This window comes from Aricia agestis, chromosome 16 (assembly GCF_905147365.1).
Source record: "Aricia agestis chromosome 16, ilAriAges1.1, whole genome shotgun sequence".
NCBI lineage: Eukaryota > Metazoa > Arthropoda > Insecta > Lepidoptera > Lycaenidae > Aricia > Aricia agestis.
In genome coordinates this window covers 13,536,101-13,550,851 of record NC_056421.1, presented here as the reverse complement: position 1 = coordinate 13,550,851, position 14,751 = coordinate 13,536,101, and positions in this window count along the sequence as shown.

Sequence of the window (14,751 nt, the reverse complement as noted above, 5' to 3'; positions counted from 1 at the left end):
CATGTATGATTTAACAGCTTAGTTTATACAAAAATAGTCCTTATGTAGTACCAATAAGGTTTCTGTTATTGGTAAAATAACTCTAATCGGCCTGTAATGTAAACTTGGTCCTTCGAGCCGGATTATTGTAAATTTTTAATGCCAATCCACATCCTCAAGTGCTCGGATAATGTTTGTATGGCTTTTTAGTTCTATGAATAAGAAAGTGAGTTTTTGAAAAGGGAAGGGAAATCTTTTGAGTGAGATTGAAGTGCTTTTGTAAACCCTTCGACTTAAGATATTATTACCACTTGAATACAACATACTTAATATTATAAATACGAAAGTGTCTGTCTGTCTGTCCGTCTGTCTGTCTGTCTGTTACCTCTTCACGCCCAAACCACAGAATTGATTTTGCTGAAATTTGGCATGGAGAATGGAGATACTTTGAGTCCCGGGAAAGGAGTAAGGACATAGGATACTTTTTATCCTGTAAAAATGTACGGTTCCTGCGCCATAAACGAGTTTCGGCGCAACGGAGTTGCGGGCGTCATCTAGTACTACATAAAACTTACAATCTCATGTGATATGGTATATCCTTATTTTAGAATATAAAAACTAGGCCTTTACATCCGTTGTGGATGATTTATACAGTATTTTTCAGAGCGAAGTAACCACTCCTCAAATACTGTAGTGCCTGGGACAAGATTTTTAAATGTCCGTATGGTTGCCCGAGCACATACGGCATTCTCGCATCATAGTCGGCCTAGTCCAGAGGAAAGAACTAGTCAATACGTCTGGGACCAACTATGTGCGGGTTTCCTCACGATGTTTTCCTTCACCGTACGAATATAATAATAAACTAAATTGATGTCTGCGCTCATGGTGAACTGTTTCGACATAAAAATAGCCTCACTCTGGTGACTAAGCTGTCATCAAAATCCGTTCTCTACTTTTTGCATGAAAACCCAGAAATTTTCGCTTTCCTAACATAAGTCTGATTATTATCATCTGTAAGATGTTTTTAAATAATAACCCTTGAAATATTTTTCTTACAAAAAGAATATTTACAAATTAGTTATACTAATTTTACTTCAAATCTACACAATAAAAAGTCACAATTTATTAATAGAAACTAGACATAATAATATTTTCTCTGTAAAAGGCCATAAAGAAGCCGGCCTTTGAATAGCTAGAGCGGGGCCACAGTGACGCGCTGCGGTGCGTTAACGGAAGGGAAAAACGCACTGTGAGTCACATTTGTGTTGTGGAAACGCGTGACAATCAAATACAAAACGGTGACAGCGCAGCTTGGCATTTCATTTCATGTCCGTCGTAGTGTCAAAACAATGCGTCTGACTACACAACGCATCAATGCGACATATTATTCCAGACATACTAATATTATAAATGCGAAAATTATAACGCCTCCGTGGTCTAGTGGTATAGAGCGCGGCTCTTGACTCGGAGGTCGTGGGTTCGATTCCCGCGTTGGAAACATGTTATTTCCAAGTTTGGTTAGGACAATGCCGGCTGATCACCTCCGCCGGTCGTGTCGGTCTTCCGTCCCACTGGGTTATGAGAGTAAAGGAATAGAGAGTACTCTCGTGTACTGCGAACAGTCTTGGGCACTATAAAATTACTCCTGCGTAGCTGGCCTGGTTTCAATGAAACCGGCTACCGTCACCGAAACCGGTGTGGGAGCTATTATTATAAATGCGAAATGTTGTCTGTTTTTCTTTCTGTTACGTCTTCACAGTAACCTTTTTACGCTTAAGCCGCCGTATATTGTTGATGAAAGAACAATAGGACAAAACGTCCCCAGTGCTGTAGCAATTCTTTACCTACCTTATATTAAAAATCATAATAATCTCATCATTTTATTGTATGACAGCTCAAGTGTAACTAGTCTAGGAAGAAAGTTATACTAGTGTGGCGGTACCCACAATTCGCCTAACATTCCTGCATCGCGCTATCGAAGTTTCGGAGAACGGCAAGATATATACAACGTCTGAAATGACGTCAGTGGGCTTCGGCCTGACCGAGCATGCTATCTCTCTCGGTCGGAAGATCTTCCTTTTCGGCCGCAACTAACAACGTTAAATTGGTGACCACCGACAAGAACACGCATCCTTCTGGACATCAATCATCATCAACACTCCCCGCCCCTCCGCACCACGTCAGCAGACATCAAGCATAACCGGGTCGCCTCGACCATAAGCCGCGTTAGGCTTCCACGCCGGGCGAACCCGTGTCTGGCTTGAACGGGGCAGCCATAGGCTACAACGACCGGTCAACAAGCAGAGCACGGGGTCCCTCTCCTGGTCATTGCACGTGTAGCTTCGGCCCACACCTGACAACACAAGCGCATCGAAGAATACCACAGGTCTTCGGGGGGGAGTGATGTGGCGGTACCCACAATTCGCCTAACACACCTGCATCGCGCTATCGAAGTTTCGGAGAACGGCAAGATATATACAACGTCTGAAATGACGTCAGTGGGCTTCGACCTTAACCGAGCATGCTATCTCTCTCGGTCCGAAGATCTTCCTTTTCGGCCGCCACTAACAATGTTAAACTAGAAAGACGCATGCACCAGCGTTAGCTTACCGGCTACCACTTATTAGGATACCTCGATAGGAGTTAGGAGACTACGATAAGCGTTGTTGCATTCCTAGAACTCTAGCACATGTTTTTTTCGGTTTGAAAGTCATTTGACCCCATGCGACTAATTAAGGGTTAAAGTGTTAGTGTGGGTACTGGGTACGAGTATGTAATGAACAGAATCACCTTACTATATCTTTTCTTTATTCTTATTCTATTTCATTTAACAAAATCAAACGAACGTTCACCAATAACAGAGCCACGGTCCGAACATTTTTCATACAAAATGATATTACTTTTTCTTGGGTTTTAAATTGATTTCATTATTTTTTTTATTCATATCATAATATTCACACATACAATCATTCATTCCATCGCATTCTGTGATGCTGCAACAGTGGGGACGGAGTCCATATATTATTTGGTACATATATTTGGTCCTATTGTTCTTTGTTTAGCGATATTTGAAGTGTCGGGGAAGGACATAATAATATAGGTATTGCATCCCAGATTAATGTACCATCGAGGAAATTGATTCCTAGGCAGTTGACAGACCAACGTCATGTGGTCGGATCATCTCAATTCAATGTTAATTGTGATATATCGGCTGGGTTTGATGTAACGCGACCAAACTACGTAGGCCCCCCATCTGCCTAGGGATCAACTTCCTCGATAGTACATGTTACCACTCAAAAAATGAAATTCCAAGGGAGTTGCGGGCAACACCATTAAGTAGTAAGTCGAAGCAGTGCGGTACGTAAAACGCATGTCCACTGAGCGATGTGGCCTCACACCCAGAAGGAAAATGTGAATGTCAAAATATAAATAACTTAACGACCATTTCACTTTTTCTCCTGGGTGTACCTTCAATATTATATTCCCGCATAAGAGATTTTTTTTTCATCTCAGTACTATTACGTTTTATAAACAACTTTGATATACAATTTTATAATTAAGTTTTCAAGCAGGTGGCTCTCAAAGGCTTTTCATCGCAGCCTCGCCTCCCCCCTCGTTTCCGTGCCCAAGGCTGGTTCCTGTTAAATTGTAATTTCACATGGTTTTTGCACATTTTTCCTTCCAAGTTTGTTGTTTCAGACATCCTGTTGTCGTTAATTAGTGTTTGTGTAACAATTGTTAAATTTGTAACGTTGTATTTTATTTTTAGATTTTCTTTGACCATCGTTCCAGACTTTGATGTTTTGTTGTTCGGTAAACAAGTTAGAAACTTTTGTTGTTTTCCCGAATTACAAGATAAATATTTCAGTAACGAATTGGTTCGAATATGTAATAATTAATTCCGTTTTCTAAGAAGTGACATTGAATCTCCATAATAAAATAAATCAAACTACCTACTGAGCCCTTGTAGGTAGTAACAAGGGTTACATTTTTTTTAATAATAATAATCTATGGACGCTTCACACCATGTCAGTCTGGCCCCGTGCTAAGTACCTAAAGGACTTGTGTTACAGGTACTAGACAACGGAAATATATTTAATACTTTTATACTATACATATATTTAAGATTTTTATTATATCATACACATATTTAATACACATCCAGACACGGGAACATTGAAAACTTTTTGTTCCGTCGGCGGGATTCGAACCCGCGACCCCCGGCTTGAGCTACCAACGCGCTCACCACTGAGCCACAGAGGTCGTCAAATTTGGCATGGAGCAGTGGAGCAGTGGAGCAGTAGAGTAGAGCAGTATTTTTTTTTAATGAAATAAGGGGGAAACGAGCAAACAGGCCACGTAATGGAAAGCAACTTCCGTCGCCCATGGACACTCGCAGCATCAGAAGAGCTGCAGGTGCGTTGCCGGCCTTTTAAGAGGGAATAGGGTAATAGGGGAGGATAAGGATGGGAAGGGAAGGGAATAGGGGAGGGTCGGGAAGAGAATAGGCTAGGGGATTGGGCCTCCGGTAAACTCACTCACTCGGTGAAACACAGCGCAGGAGCTGTTTCACGCCGGTTTCCTGTGAGAACGTGGATTTCTCCGGTCGAGCCGGCCCATTCGTGCCGAAGCATGGCTCTCCCACGTCATATTGCCTCCTACACCAGTTTCGGTGACGGTAACCGATTGTAACTCAGTATGCGGTATGACCGACACGACTGGCAAGGCGCACTTTAAGGAAATGGGTGGACCATTTCCTTGTCAGACAGACCTCTTTCTTGTCAGACAATCCGGTGATCGGCCTACATTGTCCTAACCGAACTTGCAAAAAATTCCAACGAGGGAATCCAACCCACGACCTCAGAGGCCACGTTCTAAACCACTGGACCAAGAGGCAGTAGAGTAAGATGATGATGTCGTGCTGCTAGAAGACATTAAGAATATGACGGCAACAAATTAAACAGGTCAGAGCGGGCGACCTGCAGTTTGGTGCTGACGTGACTTGCATTGCCATAGTGGCCATGAGTTGGGTATTTGAGAGGACAGAAAGGCAAAAATGTTTCAAGGTTTTTTGGAAACCTTTAAATAAGTAAACGTCTTGAACATAGCAAAGTAGATGACGTAGCTAGGGCATTTGTACTGTTGATTTTTTATTTTCACAGTATTTTTATAGAAGACCAGGCATCACCATGTTACTTTAAGAACATAAACGTTTCGATAAAATAACGGTTACTCTAGTTCAGAAACTTTGTGTTTGGATGCTTAGGTTGGGTTGCACCAGAGGTGTGGTTAAAGTTATAGTTAAATATTGCGTTCTTTAGCTTTAACTTTAACCTTAACTTTAACCGGAGAAATTCACGTATGAGCGGAGGTAAGAACGCCATATTTAACTTTAATCAAAGATTTGACATTTTGCAATGTAGTTATAGTTAAAGTTAAAGTTATAGTTACAGTTAGTTGGTGCAACCCAGTCTTAGTGTTTGCAATTTGCTGCACATAACGAAACCATCTTATTTTCTTCAAATTTTTTTTTGTTCTTAAATATTTATCTCGTATCCATCGTTCTCCAAACACTTGGTCGTCCTACGGGTACTAGTATCTCCGTCCTTCGGTCCGCTAACGGCACTCAAGCGGTAACCTTGCTGGCTTTTATTACTGTGTACACTTTAACAGCTTACTCGGTACAACTATAAAGCTGTAATCAATTTTCACTGCCGGCCATAAATTTTTAACCTCTTCTGCCATTACCAAGGCTGAATGAGTTCTGTAGGTGGGCGTTTAGATGAGGTGCATTCGATAATTTGGACAGCGTTGTTAAAATGTATTATTGCAAACGCCATGTCTTTTCATTTTGTCTAATCCCCCTAAATCCCCCTATACAATATTATCATTTCCATACAAGAATCGCTATTGAAAATATCGCATCCAATTTAGGGTATGATTTTTGTTATGCCAATCGCTTAAGCATTTGTCCTCTAGTTTCAATTTTTTTTTCATGAAATAAGGGGGCAAACGACCAAATGGGTCACCATTTCCATCAGGAAAGCAACTTCCGTCGCCCATGGACACTCGCAGCATCAGAAGAGCTGCAGGTGCATTGCCGGCCCTTTACGAGGGAATAGGGTAATAGGGGAGGGTAGGAATGGGAAGGGAAGGGGTAGGGGATTGGGCCTCCGGTAAACTCACTCACTCGGCGAAACACAGCTCAAGCGCTGTTTCACTCCGGTTTTCTGTGAGAACGTGGCATTTCTCCGGTCGAGCCGGCATGGGCCGAAGTCGGCACGAATGGTCGTGCCGAAACATGGCACTCCCACGTATAAACTTCTATAACTACACACTACGTGTGCAGGGCGGCGTTTTCACTTTTTTACAAATCGATTTTGGAAAGCTAACTAGTATGTTTGACTAACTTGAGAACAATCTTTCTTCAGAAAGTTCTTAGGACTAAAGAGGCATACATTTTCCATTTTCTATTGCCCATCTTACTTATAGACCAATTTACATACACGCAGAATTCCTGATTTAATAAGCATTATTAGAGTCTACAAACAATTTACGTGTTTCCACTAAGTACGGTCTAGGAGACGTGAATTTCACGAACAAGGCCGCGGGCGTGAATTTGTATTTGAAGGTTGTCTCAAGGTTGGAGCCCCGCTGGTAGAGTCCGGGCGGTCCCCATACCACCCGCGAGGCATGCTCGCCTGGTATATCCAATCACAGAATCAATAGAGAGTTGAGATTTCTTTAAGCTTGGTAGCAGGGCCGTAGTTAACGCTGTATATGCCGTATCAATTATATGGGGTACCCGGGCACGGACCCTCAACGTACGGAAGCAATAACTACTAACTAGTTTTTTTTTTTTATTTTACAAAATATTTCAAAAGTCAAAAAAGGTAACACTTCTAGGGGCTGCGAATCAATTTTTAAAATACGGGTCCTCGCTAAACGCTACGCTTCTACTTGGTAGTTAAGGGTTCAGTAAAAGTTATAGTGGCATAATATTGTGTCTTGGAGAGTCTTAATTTGAGAAGCTCGGGAGTCATGCTCGCCTAGTATATCCAATCACAGAATTCATAAGATTTTTGTAAACTTAGTAGTTAAGGGGGGGGGCCTTAACTACTAAGTTTACAAAAATAAAAGTAAGGGTAGCATGAGTGTAGAGAAAGTCTTAGTTTGAGAAGTGTGTTAAAATTTCCTTTCATGAAAATTAAAAAAAATAGTAAAGTTTTATTGACTCTAGATTCTTCGCGAGTTATGCTTGCCTAGTATATTCCACACAGAATCAGTAAGTTAGTTTGAGTACTGATAGCTTGATAATTAAGAGGAGTCCACACCGCCCTTTTTTCCATACAAGCTAGTAGAGTTATAATTTTTTTCCTCAATATCTACGGCCACTAATACAATGTCCCTATGTTTTCTTTTTTTTCATAATTTAATTATTAAATAAGATATGAACGTTCAAAAACCCAAAAAAATGGCCAGATTTTCCGCTGTGTTCAAACAACCAGAAAACAGATTTGGCTAGATGATACAAAAAAATAAAACATAGGAACACAGCTCAAGCCTTTCTTTAATCTTTAATGAAAAAAATACTTAAATCGGTTAAGTATGAGAAGGAATCAGGGGACAACGAATCGTTGATTTTCTGCAGTTGTCTCTATCGCGTTCTGCGGTATAGGCTTGAGGTAAGGGAGACAGCTATAGATATTACACGTACTTTTTTTTCATTTCTCTAGCCTCTGGTGTATCTCTTAAGGGCCTTCTGATTCCGAAAGTTACTTTTACTTCCACATGTGTATTAATAGTATTTAGATAGGTATGTCTTATTTTAAGAAGTGTATTAAAATTAATAAAAATGAGAATAAAAAACAGAAAATGTGCTTGAGAGAATTAAGGTTTTTGGGAATGTTTTAAAGATATTGTTCGCTTTTGCATTAATTTAAAAGTAAGAATAGATTGAAAAATTCATATTGAAGACATTGTTTGTGTTTTCTAAATCTTAAATTATTATATTTAAATTTTCTTCAAGTCTTCTTATACCCACTTCACGATTAAGATGATAAACAATTTTGTCAGTTTCCGAATAAACTGAAGCTACTCGATACCTCTTCGCTAAATCTTGTATCCTAACACAGTGAAAATGTTTGCAAACAATCTTCCGTCGAGGGATGCAATGCGATACTATTAATTATCTCAAAGGAGTGTTTTCTTAAGTAATTAAAGGATAAATTTCGCAGGATTTTGTGGCGGGTAGGATTACATCGGCCGGTATCCTTTTTAATTTAAATTCTATCCGCAATTTTTTCTCGGGAATCGGGATTAAAAGTTTGAATGCAAGAAATGAAACGTTTACGCCTCGAGGCGGCTGAATGAGATTTTAATTTGTATAAACAAAACCCGAGGAGGTCTCGGATTTGATAAAGTTTTTCTTGGAATGAAAGAGTTTATTAAAATCTTAATTTATTTTGCGCTTTGGTATAAAGAAGTATACTCAGATTAATTATTATATTTTATTGATCGGATGTCGACTGTCGTATCAAAATATTGAGTTTTACAATTTGCTTTTAAAAAATTAAGTATATTATTATGGTACGTTTTGTGTTCCTGGACGCTTCGTAAAAATACATTCGATAGTTTCGGTGGCGAAGTAAGATTAAAAAATCGGCCAAGTGCGAGTTGGGCAAGGCCACGAAGGGTTCCGTATCGTAACGAGCAAAATTAGGCCAAAAATTGTGTTTTTTTGTGTCGGGGCCCCCTTATTTTTTTATTTTATTTTAGTATTATTATTAATGATTAAAGTACATAATATATAATTAAGGAAGCCATTATTGATATCGAGCAAAAAAAAGCCAAAAAAATCACGTTTGTTGTATGAGAGCCCCCCTTAAATATTAATTTTATTTTGTTTTTATAGCGGTAACAGAAATACACAATCTATGAAAATTTCAGAAGTCTAGCTACAGCGGTTCTTGAGATACAGCCTGGAGACAGACAGACAGACGGACATACATCGAAGTCCCAGTAATAGGGTCTCGTTTTTATCCTTTGGGTACGGAACCCTAAAAATGTATGCGATTTTACATAACTTTATTAATTAAACTTTAGTAACGTAGGTCGATTAGTTAGTACATTAAGCGACACATAGACTGCCACAATCACCACATCACCATCATAAAAGCAGAAAACCATGCATTACATTAGTGACAGAATTATATTATGTAAAGGTAGACAGAATCGAGTTTTATTTTGCATATTCATGCAAAATGTCAGGGAATTCGGACCAATATGCGAAGGTAGAGTCAGCGTTTTAAATATTTCGAAGACGCGCAGGGCCCTGTTAAATTCTATTTGTGATCACGTTTAGCACGTGATGTGACTGGTGTATGGTGGTGTTTGTACAATATTATGTTATGCAGTACAGTAACTTAGTGTCCTTGAAATTTTGGACAGCACAGTATATTACGCGCGCGCGAAGTGATGCGTTGTTTTTTTTCACTAACGAAAAATTTCAAGGAAGTTTTTAAGTTATACATGCATAGGATATTCTTGTATGTATTTAAGTAATTTAGCAGTATTGTAGATGTCCCTAAGATTAGGGACGTTCGAAGAAGTATTGTACAAAACCAAATTTAAATACAATAAGTAGTTTGAGCAGATTTGATGATTTTTTTTTTGCTTCTCAAAGATATATTTTGTAGTCAAGCTTATATTATGTGCGTGTGATCAATTCGAACTTTATCGTATTCTTCAAACTACTGACAGTGTCCTATGAGTAGTGATGTAAAATTAAACAGAAAATATGCTTCAAAATAATGTAGAGCTCGGTATTAGCGGTATATTGAGGTGAATATGAAGATTTAGGGTCAATTCAGACCATGCAACACGACGAGGCGAGGCGAGGCGCGGCGCGGCATAAATTTGTATGGATTTGACAGATTTCAATTGCGTGAGACGTCTTGCGAATCTGTTAAATCCATATAAATGTAGAAATGCATCTACGCGTCACGTTGCGGTCTGAATCAACCCTAACAATAAAAATTTTGTCAACTTGAAGTATGACGATAGTCTACTGTGTTTTACATTGTGGTGTGGTTGTATGGGGTGTATGGAGTTTGCATTTTTGATGTCCACGGGTCGCACTATGCAGATTGGCTGGCGCGGGAACTGCGAAGCGATTTCTGTTTTCTCTCCACGTATATGATTTGAATAAATATTTTAATATTCTTTGTCATTTTACGAATTCCGCATGAAGATTTTAGATAATATTATTAAGTTTAGTAGAAGATCTAGAAACGGATCTTAAGTATACGACAAGCAATTTTCTACGGACTATAATAATTCTACGATTTCTCAATTGAACATGACGCTCCACATTATTAACGACGTAAAATGCTGTACTTATACCAAATTTAATTCCGAATTTTCATAAGGGTGAAGCCAAACGAGCGTAGTTTTATGAGTCGTGAGTGGCAGAATTTCGGTCGCGTAATTTTTTTTTTCATACTGAATACTGATCATGACTCACAGAATTACGCTCGTGTGAATGAAGTAGGAATTTTCTATGAAAATGAATGCAGCAGAATTTCTGCCGACCGAAATTCTGCTCTCACTCACGACTCACGAAAATTACGCAAGCTTTGGCTTTGACTAGTCCTTAATTATTGTTACACACCTTAAGGCCATCCCCCGAGCAAACGACCTTGACCATACATTTGACGCGTTGCCGAGATCGCACAAAAATCCTATTTTTTTAACTTATCTTAGTTCAAAATTGATCTAAAAAAAATTAAAACGGGGAATATGTAGCTAATGAAAATCTATCTATTGTCGTGTATTTCAAATAAACGTAATTTGTAAATACTAGGGGGATGCTGAAAGTATGCTTCAATTTTAATAAATTGGTATTACTTTGGAAGCTAATATTATCATATCTTAAGTATAATAAATAAAAATTAAAAATAGAAAATTTAAAACGGGGAATGGAATGTGATATACTGAAGATTGTTGTTGTATTTTTATTATAACTTTGTAACTTTCAAAATATGAGTTTATAAGGCTCAAAAACGGTAAATTACGGAATCTCCGTAGGGGAAGGGCCTTAAACTCCTACCGTAAAATTCCATCCGAATTACCAGGAAAAAATTCAGAGCCGCCATTTTAGAAATTCCAGTAAAATAATTTCCATGACAAAATAGTTAATAGGATGACCTGAATCCCGACAAAGCTCTAAATGGAAATGCCGTCTTCATGAAAATGTTAATCATTTTTTTACCCACCGATAGGAGGGGGAAAGGGGAGGGAAGAGGGAGAAGATTATTTATTTAGGGGGATTCGGGCGGTTAAAGAGATAGACTCTAATTTGAATCTTAATACTTCTCCATTATTTATATTAAGTGGAATAAAATGTATGAGCGAGAAATGCGCCTGTGATTTTTCTTTGGGTTTGTTTGATGGGAAATTGGGCGCGGATAAGGGTTTTTGAATGGATGATTGATTCTTTGTTTCTTCTTTATTGAGTTTTGAGGTAATTTTGTGGTTATTAATGTTTTGGCACCATCTGTTAGTTCTAGGCACGTTTTCCGTATTCGATTACCGATTTGGAATTCCGTGAAACTAGCGCATACGTTCATTTTTTTTTTTCATGCGCGAACTCGCCGGTTTGCACTTGAAACGTACAGCTTCGTGCGGAATTCGTTCCGGAATAATCGAAAAAAGCGAACGTTCGCTTTTTCCCGATTATTCCAGTTCATGTATTTTCTACTGATTCCATACATTCGGATTTTCGAATACGGAAAACGAATTCGGAAATCGAATACGCACAAAAATAATTTTGAAAATCGGATCATAAACGGTTGAGTAATCGTTGAACATACATTAAAAAAAATACATACAGCCGAACGTATTACCTCCTCCTTTTTGGAAGTCGGTCAAAAACGTGTGTATGCGGCCAGCCTAAAAGTTCTACTGTCATTGTGATGGATTAGAATTTTCAATTCCATGAATTATTTGATGGCTTTTGTAATATTCAATGAAGTTTTTTGGCCACGTTGCTCCTTTACAATGCGTTGTCGCAACGTTTTTGAGCGTTGACGGTGCGACAACGTTTACCTTTTATATTTTGACATTGACATCGACAAAAGATACGCCGTAAATGCGTTGCGTTGTCGGATGCAGTTATTTGACAGACGGACAGCTGATGAAGTGGGGGCGTGAATGACGTGATGCGTTGTCAGTCTTGTATTATGTTGCGTAGCCACAACGCAAATGTGGCGTATACTTACGCTGTTCCGTTCCAACGACGCAACTCAACAATCACCAACCAATGTGGCTTCGCTTTCGCTTGATTGGAAAACTCGAAGATCCCAATACAGTTTAGAAATCCCGCTAAAGTAAATAAGGTTCAGATAGAAATAAGTTATTATATCGGGGATTCCCTGTATGAGGCAAATAATTTTGTTCGTACAATCACATAAGCAGCGGGCCACGAGTAAGCCGGTCTTATATACGTTATAAAAGGGCTCGCAACATATAACTAAGGGATATCACACAGAGCAAAAGATAATATGTTTGATAAAATACATCTCTTTTACAGACATACTCCATTGTGTACGTAAATATAATATTATTATGGTATAAACTGTGTTGTGTATGACAAACTAGATCAAGCTTTCTGTAAAATGGCGACGGTCACATGAGCGTTGTTTTATCGCTGTGATTCCGAAACCTTTTGTTTCATCAAAACTATGTAAAGAAACTAGCCTCAAACGTGAAATAGCAAAAACAGTATTATAATTTTTTCTAGCCTTTCTTTAATTCTGATTAAATGAAATATAGAGTTAGAGCCCTTATAGAATTACATTAGGGCAAATATGTTCGTGAGCCCTTTTGAGCCCTCGGTAGGGCTGGCTTATGTCCCACACACACGTGCCCACAACACGTGGCCTTATAATGGCCCCAACACTAATTGAGGCCATTTTGAAATGCATAAATTGTTGAAATTTAATATAATTTGATCTATACTCATTGTTATAATCTGTGGGACTATTGATCCAATATTTATTGGTAAAATCTCACGGATAATAATTATAGTTCCCCATATTCCCTATCTTGCTAATAACCTCTATATTTATGCCGACGTTATAGCCACACAAAGTTTTGTCCGTGTCTGATACCTTAGAAAAGTCAGACGGTCAAAGCAAGCCATTTTATACCTATAATTTTTCTATATATAATAATAGTATTTTAAAAAGATAAAACCGACTTCAAAATTGTAAGTAATTGAGAATTAAAATTGCCCAATCTCAGAAACTACTGCACCGATTTTGATTAAACTTACACTATTCCCTAAGTTGAACAATACCTAGTACAACAAAAAAAGAATTACTTAAATCAGCCTTGTAGTTCCAGAGATAGACGAACACAAAGATAAAAACATACATACATACATATTACATACACTTTTGAAATTTGGCACATTTGCTCAGATGCTGATTAATAGACTAACACAAACGAAAACTGGGCAGTTCTGGGAATATTACATACAATTTACGTGTCGAATTATTGATAACCTCCTTTTTTCGAAGTCGGTTAAAACAGTGTGGTTATAAAGTTAGGAGATACGTTTTTTCCTCAATCTTTGTGATAAATAAACGAAGCTCCAGTTTTTGAGGACACCTATTTTGGGACGGGAAACAAATTTGCATGTTAGGTGCTGTCGGTAGTTGGTCGCTGGCGGAGTATTTGGGAATTTTTGGGAATTGGAATCGGAGACTTCGTTGGCTTTGCAATTCGCCGGTAGATGCGTTGATTAAATAGAGTGCTGTCCAGTCTTACATAGAAAATAGAGAGAAAAATGTCTAAAAATATGCCTGTTACGGCAATTAAACCTACGGGCCAAATTTTTTTTAAGGTTTAGGTACTATTAGGAGAGTCCATTTAACCACAAAAATAGGGTGTTGTTTTTTTTCTCAACATTTTAGTACTGGGTGATTATAAAATAAAATATACGTGTATTTTTATTTTTAACAAGGATCAATATATCGAAATTCATCCGGAAGGTTTAATTGCACCCTGTATAATATGTTGCTAAGACAAAAATAAAATTTTAAAGCTCTAAAAATGTAGATGTAGTTTTTAGTCCGCTTTATAACCAAATAACTTCCTGCTTCTGTGAGAATGTGCATGGCCGCAAAGGTAGGTCTTCGGACCGAGCGAATAATATTGATATAATAAATTCTGCTATCGCCATATATCGCCACATCTAAAAAACTTCGATAGGGCGATGGAGGATATTGGCGCTATTCGTACCTATTGCGCCACACTCCCATTTGATAGAGTGTATATCTTCAAGATATCTTCATCCTCGCTTCAGCTGGACAGCGGACACCATCATAAGTTTTCCAGAGCGATTCCAATATATTTTTCTGTACACGAAAAGAGACCCTTATCGGAATCCATCTAGCGCGGGCGCGGCACGTTCCGCACACAGACAGCGTCTAAACGGTCGCAAATAAATATTTCACCGGACCATCGAGGTGCCAGGAGAGTATCATCTTAAGGTGGTTTGTTTCCCATACAAAAAAACAATCGACATTAATTATCTAATTTCATACTATTACTACCTAAATTTATACGCACATCTATTTATTTTGCAATACCTGTTGGCGACACGACAAACTCGGCGGGGCCGTGGTCGCCAGGTGGTAGAGCAGTGGACTGTATCTTGAGGGTGAAGGATGCCGGATGGAAGATTCCTGGAGAAGGAGGTGCAGG